We start from the raw sequence: 11,235 nt of genomic DNA on the forward strand, positions 1-11,235 counted from the left end.
ACCAAAATCTGCATTTTAACTAGCTCCCAAGTGATTCATGTACACACTCAAGTTTAAAAGGCATAGAACACATTAACCAGGAATGACAGTTCTCTATTTTTTCTGAGACTGGGAAAATTAGTACTGGTTTTAAGTTGTAGCAAGAGGTGTTTCAAGGAAATGTTTGTGAGATAATCTTGTGTTTAAAACAGAATACAACAGTATCTTGAAAAGTTTTGGAATTTTCTTTTGGTAGAAATTTTACAGAGAAATATTCACTATTTTTCTTTGGAATAGTTTGTCATATATGCAAAGAAATAGACATTCAAACTTACTTTACTCTCCCATCATTTCTGTAATAAATTTTATCTATTTTTTTTAAACAAATTCACCCCAGAGACTAAATACTGGCACCTGGAAATACCTATTTCCATACCAGTGACTTATTTCCTCTTTGGGCCTCACACTAATTACGTTTTCTCCACATGATATAGAGACTCCGTCTCAAAAAAAAAAAAAAAAAAAAAAGGAAATAATTAAATAAATAAAAAATGAAATAAAGTTAGTAACAGGTTTCTTAAATTTACCAATCCTTTTTTCTAGCTTATTCCAGGTGAAGTCTAGAAAATGCTTTTTGACAGTAAAGAATTTGTTCTTTGGTTGAGTGGAGCAAAAAACATTTTCAAGAATCAACCATTCTTTTTATCTTCTCTGCATATCAGAGCTTTAAAAAATCAGATTATGTCTTTGCTATTAGTCAAAACGAAGGTTGATTACAACATATTCCCAAAGGATTAAAGGACAGTTCCAAAGAATATTGACTTTTTACACAGAATTGTTTATGTCACTTATTGTTGATGAATTAAATTAAAATACGATAGATATTTTTTCTATAGTAGCTTTTTTGTGGTTAATGGTTTAAATCATTTCAGGTGGTGATTTTTTTTTTCTTTTCAAACAGAGAACGGGCTGGGTAAGGTGGCTTACACTTGTAGTCACAGCATTTTGGGAAGCTGAGGTGGGAGAACCACTTGAGGCCAGGAGTTTGAGACCAGCCTGGGGCAACATAGCAAGATCCCTGTCTCTGTTATTTAAAAAAAAAAAAAGATAGAAAAGTAGTAAGAATTTAAAGCATCTAAAGCCACTTTTGGGATTCTGATTCAAAGTCTCACTAGGTTCTCAAACCATCTAGCCCACAGTGACAAAGATTAGCAAGATGTCAGTTCTCCTGATTTAAGAATCTATTCAGCAGTAAAACAGAACAACAAAACAAAAAACTCCAACTAACTAGACAACTATGTTATGTTAAATTAGCAAATTTGATTGACACACATTATCCAGTGTTAAAACAGAAAAACAAAACAGACAAGCAAGCTAGGCCATTTAACTACATACTTTAAGTTAGTAAATTTGATGGACACACAGTCATAAAAATTCCAAAGTTAATAGCTGTGTTGAGAATAGTCCCTTGTAATAGTTCTTCCCAGAATCCATAGGAATTTCCCCTTATTTCCTGGTTAGTGGAAATATAGATAAGGAAGGCACACAGGACATTGAATTAAATACAAAATATTTCCTGCATATGGGACCTTGACTACACAATAAAAAATTAGATCTATAATGAAAGCATTTAAAATTCCTTTCTGAAAAGTAAAATGCAAGAAAAAAATGGCTAATGTTAGATGTTCATCAGATAAACTAAAATGTTCCTGAAGTTACTTGTACTATTACTCTAGAAATATTATCTTGTCTGGGTCAAGATTATCTTGTCTGGGTCAATTGCTTTAGTTCTACCTGCCTGCAAATAGAGCTCACTAACACAGTATGACCTTACTCAACTTGTTGAACCACTCTTTGCCTCAGCTTCCTGATTTGTAAATATGGATAATAATGTTATTGACCTAGGGTTTCTGTGAAGAAAAATGAGATAATATAGCAGAAGCTCTTAGAGTAGTGCTTGACACATGGAAAGTGCTTAGTAAATAGTAGCAGTTCTTAGTATTATTACTAAGCTATAATAAGTATTTTGTTATTCTAATTTTGTTATTATTATTCTTGGTTTTAATAAGTATTCTGTTACTGCTATAAGGAAAGTAGTTTTCCACTTCTTTCTTCGTAAAGCAAATAATCTCTCGTGAATAGCATTAATATAATTGCGATTGTGTTTCTGGAGTGAGCCTGCCAATGAATTAACCTGAAAATGCTTCTTGGCTATAGGGACTAAAGCTGTTGAACATCTGAGGCTTGTACAGTGTTGGCTCAGTTCATGCAACTAAGCTTCTTTCAAGAGGAAATATAATAAACTGATGAAAGAGATTGGCTTCCACAGTCAGACTAACTGTGATTTACATACTGCTTAAGTCACTTACCAAGTGAGGTTGCAGGCAGATCATTTAGCTCTCAGTCTTAGTTGTCCATCTACACAGCCTTTTGATAAGACATTTCTTCCCCTTAGTGGGCCCAGGGTGAGTTTCAAGGGCATGAGAGACCTGTGTAGTCACTTATGGCCCTGCACTCAAGGGGTCCTGTGCTTGGTTTAATCCTCTGCTTCAGTTGTCTTAAAATTCTTAATAATTTTATCTTTGAACTTGTGTTTTATAAGGGAAGCCTGATGGGACAATAGAGAACGTGTGTAACTAGTGGAGATAGGTGTGATTATGTGTATCTGCCATTCCTTACTGTGCCATTTGCATACAGGTTCCTGATGGCTCATGCACAAAGAATTTGGGTAGGCCTAGAATGCTTGGAAAGTCAGTGAGACTCAAAATGCCAGATAAGCATGCCATTTCTAGGACTGAGTAAGCAGGTGCCCTGACATCTTGAGACCACACTTTTAGTTCAAACCAGAGCTTTCTTCAAACACAGAAAGAAGGCAAAGACATTCTAAGAAACATAAAAGACCACGTGATTCTACCTATCCTTTTTTATTTGTGTTACTTCCCTGTATTTGCCAATTACTTGTGCTGAAAATGATGACATAGAAGGAAGTAGAAAGATGAGGCAGCCCATAGTTCCTTTTCCTTTCAGTCTTTTCTTATTCATCAGTCAGCTGAAGGTAGAGGGTGTTGGTAGAATGTGAACATATTAAGTGAAATAAAAACACTTGAGCCAGTTTTATGCAGTATTTTCATTGTTTTGACAAAACAAAGTAAGTATGCATGTACAAGCTACAAAATACAAATTGTGTATTTAATATACAAGTTAAAAGTTCTTACATTTGTGTTTAAAACTGGCACCACATAATGTAGATGCATTATGTGGTGAAATTCATGTGGTGAAATTCATATGAATACTTTAGAATTATAATTTTTCTTTACTTAGAACATTAAATGACAAAAAACAAACAAACAAACAAACAAAAAAACAACGTGACAAGCTGAGATGCACTATGGAAGAAAGAAAAAAGCTTTATATTTTAGTGACTTTAATTACACTTTTTTCCTGATGTTTGAATAAGGCCTTGGTCCTGCATTTTCATTTTGTACTGGGTCCCCAAAATTATGTAATGTGTCCTGTCCTCTTCCGATGGAGTGTAGAGTCCACAGGACCAAGGGGTTGTGACACCCAGTGTGTGTCCTCCCACAGCCTCACATTTCTAGAACATGCATAACATACCCAACATGAAATTCCCTGACAAATGACTCATCCTCCTTCCATGGTCTGTGTGTGCCACAACTGACTTGGAGTTCTTCCTAGGGAAGATTGTGACAAAGATATGTATACTTCCAGGTTGGAAAGATGGACAAAGGGTAGCTATTGATGTGGTGTATGGGCTGATGAGGCCACACCCATATGCATGAGGCCTGTTGGGGTTTGGACTGTGGAGTGGAGAAAGATAGGAAGATGGTGAATCATGGCCCATCTGTTCCTGAGGTGTCATGTCCCACCATCACACTAAGAGGTTTCCAAGAATTTTAAATTTGAACCTGGACTTCCAAATCCTTATGAAGTTATATTTGTCAAGACCGGAGATAACACATTGTAACAGCTTGTAGGCCTGATTTATAATGTTTACGTATTTAGACACATGGTATCTGGATCTACATTTGTCCTCTTGCCTCAGGACACTCAAATATTAGTGGAGGACCTAGACGTGAAGATGTGAAGCACTTAGTGCCTGGCACTCAGTAAAACAACACAAAACAAAACAAAAAACCCAGGAAACGGTAGCTGTTATCATTATCAGATAAAGTAATTAATGATAATGATAATAATATCACACCATTTTTTTCTCTGTTAAGGCCCTGAGTTTTGCTCACCTCTCCCTCACCCTGCACTTTCCCCCCCGAGTTGGTGTGATGATGGTGGTAGTATTTTGCTTTCCAAACCTCAGATTAGTGTCTGAGGAGGGAGACTTTTCTCTACATGGACTGGTTGCCTTGATCCTTAAAGTGCTGCCTAGGGTCCCACTTCCATGCCCTACCAGTAGGAGTAGTGCATTCCTGTGCCTGCCTGAATCACAGGTGAACTCAGTGTGCCCTCTGGAGTTTGATTTGTGCTGTCCATTGTACAGGTCATCACTAATTTTTAGTCTCCCTCCCCCTTAAGAATTCTGAGCTTCTTTGAAATTTAGGAAAAGCTTTATCTCTAGAAACAGCTAAAATAGGTTAGGAAGAACCATTTAACATGTTTTCCTTTTGGCATGTGGGTTCAGAAACCGAGTTAAATAGATTTTTCTCAATTACAATAACTTTGCATTGCTTGGGCTTTTTAATTGAATGACTTTCTTGTCCTCTTTATTTAGTTCTTACCTGGGTTGTTAGATTTGACTGTCTATGTGAAATTTTACTGTAAGTCTCCTTGAACACTGCTTTGTTGATTTGTCTTCTCTTTCTTAGTTTAATGAATCACTCTAACAGATTTTTTTGGGAAAGATTTTGGCATTTCTTTAAAAGTCTGAAACCATGTAGAATTAGTTGGAGGCAATGAAAATCTATTGAGGCCATATGTCAGGTGTATTTTTAAAGTATAATTTAAAGATTATAGTGTTTATATTTTCTTTATTTTTGATATTGTTCTGGGCAATGATTTTTTTGGATTTGACTCCAAACCTCAGGCAACAAAACCAAAAATAGACAAATGGTATTACATCAAACAAAAAAACTCCTGCACAGCAAAGGAAACAAATAACAGAGTGAACAGGCAACCTGTGAAACGGGAGGAAATATTTGCAAGGCCATACATCCAATAAGGAGGGAATATCTAAAATATATAAGGAACTCAAACAACTCAATAACAAGAAAACGACCTGATTAAAAAATAAGCAAAGGGCCTAAACAGACATTTCTCAAAAGAGGATGTATTAGTCAGGGTTCTCTAGAGGGACAGAATTAATTGAATATATAAAGGGGATTTTTTTAAGTATTAACTCACATGATTACAAGGTCCCACAATAGGCCATCTGCAGGCTGAGCAGCAAGGAGAGCCAGTCTGATTTCCAAAACTGAAGAACTTTGAGTCTGATGTTCAAGGGCAGGAAGCATCCAGCACGGGAGAAAGATGTAGGCTGGGAGGCTAGGCCAGTCTTTCTTTTTACATTTTTCTGCCTGCTTATATTCTAGCTGCACTGGCAGCTGATTAGATTGTGCCCACCCAGATTAAGGGTGGGTCTGCCTTTCCCAGCCCACTGACTCAAATGTTAATTCCCTTTGGCAACCCTCAAGGGCACACCCAGGATCAATACTTTGTATCCTTCAACTGAATCAAGTTGACCCTCAGTATTAGCCATCCCTTGTCAACTTGAAGCCATACACATCTCCTAAGATCACACATAATCTTCAAATAAAGACAATAATAAGGTCATAATTACGCTTAACATAATACAACTATCCTTCACACAACCAAAATGCACCAATCCCCAACCCAAATACATAAAGTTAACGATACTTAAATGCTAATGTGAAGTCAATAAATCTTATGTCACATGATAAAGGAGAAAGGAAAAAAAATGAAGATATTTTCTTGGTACAAGTGTGTACATGTACAAACATGTTTTTAACAAAAGAAGGAGGAAATACTCATGACAATTACAGTCCTCGTTTCTACAGCTGGTCCTGTCATGGTTGCTGATACCAATGACTACCTTGTTCTACTACCCATTTTGTATCCCATTTGCCTTCAGCAAGCACCTCAGGCGGCCATGTTTTTTCCCTGTTGGAGTGACCCAACCCTTCATTCCTGAAGGGCCTGGATCATTCGTAGTCCTGCCTGGATTGGGCTGTTGTAGTTTCCCATTACCTTAATCACAGGGCATGGTAATACTAAGAGACACCCTAATGGATCTCCTGTATTCCATTCATATTCTTCCTTACCTCCATTGTGGAGTAGTAGACTAATTTCATCTTGATAGTCTGGGTCAATCACCCCAGCCAACACTGTAATTCCATTCTTAGCCTGTTGACTTAAAGGGAGGAGAAGCCCAAAGTGTCCAGGTGGCAATCTTAACTTCCAGTATAATGGATCGTTGTGTCTCCTGGTGGCAGCATTCCTCCCTCTGGAACTAAGACCTCCAGGCAAGCAGAACATAATGTCATGGGATGAGGAAGCAAAAATTTTGCTAGTGAATCACTAGGGGTGATGGTGAGTGGTGCTACTTCTACTTCCACCCCTTGCTTCCTGGACCCATGAATCCTGGCTATGGGAGAAACAGTACCATACACTGGACGCTGATTCAGAGCATCCATGGCCTTCTGGAGAACTGTGCCTCAGCCCTGCAAAGTATTGTCACCTAGTTGGCTTTGTAATTGTGACTTCAAAAGGCCATTCCACCATTCTATCAATCCAGCTGCTTCAGAATGTTGGGGAACATGGTAAGACCAGTGAATATCATGAGCATGAGCCCACTGCAACACTTCTTTGGCCATAAAATGAGTGCCTTCATCAGAGGCAATGCTGTGTGGAATCCATGATGGTAAATAAGGCATTCTGTGAGTCCACAGATGTAGTCTTGGCAAAAGCAGTTCGTGTAGGATAAGCAAACCCATATCCAGAGGAAGTGTCTATTCCGGATAGACACTTATTCTATCCAGTGAGGAAAAACCTCTGCTCTTTCCTTGATAAAAGAGGTCCAATATAATCAATCTGCCACCAGGTAGCTGGCTGATCACCCCAAGGAATGGTGCCATATGGAGGGCTCAGTGTGGGTCTCTTCTGCTGGCAAATTGGGCACTCAGCCGTGGCCATAGCCAGGTCAGCCTTGGTGAATGGAAGTCCATGTTGCTGAGCCCATGAGTAACCTCCATCCCTGCCACCATGGCCACTTTGTTCATGGATCCATTGGTCGATGACAGAGGTGGCTGGGGAAAGAGGCTGAGTGGTGTCCACAGAATGGGTCATCTGGTCCACTCGATTATTAAAATCCTCCTCTGCAGAGGCCACCCGTTGGTGAGCACTCACATGGGATACAAATACCTTCACAGTTTTTGACCACTCAGAGAGCTCCATCCACATGTCTCTTCCCCAAATTTCTTTGTCACCAATTTTCCAATCATGCTTCTTCCAAGTCCCTGACCATCCAGCCAAACCATTGGCTACAGCCCATGAATCAGTATATAATTGCACATCTGGCCATTTCTAATTTCATGCAAAGTGCACAACCAGGTGCACTGCTGGAAGTTCTGCCTACTGGGAAGATTTCCCTTCATTGCTGTCTTTCAAGGATGTCCTAGAGAGGGGCTGTATTGCTGCAGCTGTCCACTTTCGGGTGGTTTCTGTGTATCGTGCAGAACCATCTGTGAACCAGGCCCTAGTCTTCTCTTCCTCTGTAAGTTGACCATAAGGAACTCCCCATGAGACCATCGGTGCAGGCTGAAGAAGAGAAGGCAGGGTGGCAGGAGCAGAGACCATGGGCATTTGAGCCACTTCTTCATGTAACTTACTTGTGCCTTCAGGACCTGCTTGAGCCAGATCACATTATATACCACTTCCATTTGCTGATGGAATGCTGCTGTGCACAACCCACTTTATAACTAGATGGATCAGAAAGCACCCAGGTCATGATAGGCAGTTCAGGGAGCATGGTGACTTCATGACCCATAGTCAAATATTCAGTTTCCACCAAAACCCAGTAACAGGCCAAGAGCTGTCTCTCAAAAGGAGAGTAGTTATCTGCAGAAGATGGCAGGGCCTTGCTCCAAAATCCTAGCTGTGATTCACCTATGGGGACCTGCCAAAGGCTCCAAACAGTATCCCTATCTGCCACTGACACCTCCAGCACCATTGGATTTGCTGGGTCATATGGCCCAAGTGGCAGAGCAACTTGCACAGCAGCCTGGATTTGTTGCAGAGCCTTCTGTTCTGGACCCCCCTCAAAACTGGCAGTCTTTTGGGTCACTCGATAAATGGCCCGGAGCAACACAGAAGACATACAAATAGTCAATAATACATGAAAAAAATGTTCAACATCACTAATTACTGGGGAAATGCAAATTAAAACCACAGTGAGATATAACTTAACACCTATCAGAATGGCAATTATAATAAAGACAAAAAATAGTTGTTGGCAAGGATGTAGAGAATAGGGAACCTAGTATACTGTTGGTGGGAATGTAAGCTAAGACAGCCATTATGGAAAACAGTATAGAGGTCTCTCAAAAGACTAAATTATCATATAATCCACAAATCCTCTTCTGGGTATATATCCAAAAGTTTTAAAATCACTATGTTGAAGAAATATTTGTACTTCCATTTTCATTACAGCATCAGTCACAATAGCCAAGTTATGGAATCAATCTTAGTGTCCGTCCATATATAGAACATTTTCTTTATCCATCTGTTTGGATGAATGTATGTGTATCTGTATATGCATACATATACAGGTGTATATATATATATGTGTGTGTATATATATATATATATATACACACACACACCCCCCACATATCTATATATTCACACAATAGAATACTATTCAGCCTTAAAAAAATAGATTATGTTGTGACATGGATGAACCAGAAGGACATTTTTCTAAGTGAAATAAGCCAGATACAAAAGACAAATGCCATATGTTCTCACTTATATGTGGAAGCTAAAAAAATTGAATACATAGAAGCAGAGAGTAGAATGGGGATTAACAGAGGCTGGAGAGTTAGGGGAATGGGAAGATGTTGGTCAAAGTATATAATGTTTCAGCCAGACAGGAGGCATAAATGATAAGAATTTGAGGTGATGGATTTCTTAATTAACTGGATTCAATCATTCCATATTGTGTGCACATATATATATATATATGAATCATTTTGTACCTCATAAAATATATACAATTATAACTTGCCAATATCCAACAAAAAATTAATTAAAAAATAATTCAATCCCTAGAGGAATTCCAGAGTATACCTGGAAGTAGATTTTGCCTAGCATGACTAATTCCGAGATGTAGTAATATTTGGAGAAACAGAGGTTCGATTAGGGTTATTTTGCTTCATTTCTTTCTCTTGCTTTTCTCTTCTCTTCTTATTTTATACATATACCCAGACATCATGAAAGTAAAAGGATCACTTTCTCTGGCAGATACCACATGTGGATTAGGTATGCAAAGCATGAGTTCCTATAATATGTGCTTCCCCAGAAATAGACCCTACATACTGTGCATTGCTTTGTTTGTTTGTTTGTTTTTAACTTTTATTTTAGGTTTGGGGGTACATGTGAAGGTTTGTTACATAGGTAAACTTGTGTCATGAGGGTTTGTTGTACAGATTATTTCATCACCCAGGTATAAAGATCAGAGGACAATAGTTATTTTTTCTTCTCCTCTCCCTCCTCCCACCCTCCACCCTCAAGTAGACCACAGTGTTTGTTGTTCTCTACTTTATGTTCATGAGTTCTCATCATTTAGCTCCCACTTATAAGTGAGAACATGTGGTCTTTGGTTTTCTATTCCTGCATTAGTTTGCTAAGGATAATAGCCTCCAACTCCATCCGTGTTCCCACAAAAGACAGGATCTTGTTCTTTTTTATGGCTGCATAGTATTCCATGGTATATATGCACCACATTTTCTTTATCCAATCTATAATTGATGGGAATTTAGGTGGATTCCATGTCTTTGGTATTGTGAATAGTGATGCAGTTAACATTCATATGCGTGTGTCTCTATGGTAGAATGATTTCTATTTCTCTGAGTAAATACCCAGTAATTGGTTTGCTGGGTCAAATGTAGTTCTGCTTTTAGCTCTTTGAGGAATCACCATACTGCTTTCCACAATGGTTGAACTAATTTACACTCTCACCAACAGCGTATAAGTGTCCCCATTCCTCTGCAACTTTGCCAGCGTCTGTTATTTTTTGACTTTTTAAAAATAGCCATTCTGACTGGTGTGAGGTGGTATCTCATTGTGGTTTTGATTTACGTTTCTCTAATAATGTTGGACATCACAATAGTGATGTTGGACATTTTTTCATGTGCTTGTTGGCTGCATGTATGTCTTCTTTTGAGAAGTGTCTGTTTATGTTCTTTGCCCTCTTTTTAATGGGATTGTTTTTCTCTTGTAAATTTAAGTTCCTTATAGATCTGCGCATTGTTAAGTGCCTGTTCGCTTGATTGTACTTTAGTTAGCAGAAACCATGTAGCTCATTACCCATTGTAATCTTAGTGTCTAACATGGAACCTGGGATACAATGTGGGTACTTTAAAAATATTTGCTGAATAGATAAATGAATGTCTCAAGCACACAGACAACATGCTTAATGCAAAGCTAAAGGATTTCAGGGCAGGTGTGTTAAGAGGTGGAAGTTGAAGGAATTGTCAAAGGAGGACTTGAAGTGACATCCCAAGGCATATAGGGGCCATATAAAGAAAAAGATAATGGACCAGGTAAAAAGAAACAATCAAGTGATGGGAGTCATCATGAAATTACAACGTCAGTTCAGTGGGATAGGAAGTGAACAGCACAGAGGGTTAGGAGGTTGTGTCCAGAATAGGATACTGGATTTTAAGATTTCACAGGTGCAGTTGTTTCAGGTCATTACTAGGTCAAAATGTGGCCTTAGCAAGACTTGCTCAAACCATATGCAATTGCCAATATTCGAATTTTTTACTTATAAAAATACACTTTTATTATTCAAACCAAAAGTTTGCTCAATTTTAGTGGAGGTGGGGTGACGATCAAGGAATTTTGAGGCTGAGATATGAACTGACTCATTCATATAGATTCTGAGACCACTCAGAGTGATTTTAAGAGGTGAGGGGGGAAGAGTGTTGTGCCTAACTTGGGTGAGGGTGGTAGATAACAGTGAAGAGAAGGGATAAAAAACAGCATAGA

At 38.5% G+C, this 11,235-nt stretch overlaps 1 long non-coding RNA gene across 1 annotated transcript; it reads right to left on the reverse strand.

Annotated features, from left to right (window-relative positions):
- Window positions 1–2,887: 2,887 nt before the first annotated feature.
- Window positions 2,888–6,380, reverse strand: LOC134808979 (uncharacterized). Its single transcript, XR_010153361.1, has 2 exons — window positions 6,291–6,380; window positions 2,888–3,028 (listed from the first exon to the last, which is right to left on the reverse strand). It is a non-coding gene; the product is annotated as an uncharacterized LOC134808979 (long non-coding RNA).
- Window positions 6,381–11,235: the final 4,855 nt, after the last annotated feature.

This window comes from Pan troglodytes, chromosome 1, assembly GCF_028858775.2.
Source record: "Pan troglodytes isolate AG18354 chromosome 1, NHGRI_mPanTro3-v2.0_pri, whole genome shotgun sequence".
NCBI classification, from domain to species: domain Eukaryota; kingdom Metazoa; phylum Chordata; class Mammalia; order Primates; family Hominidae; genus Pan; species Pan troglodytes.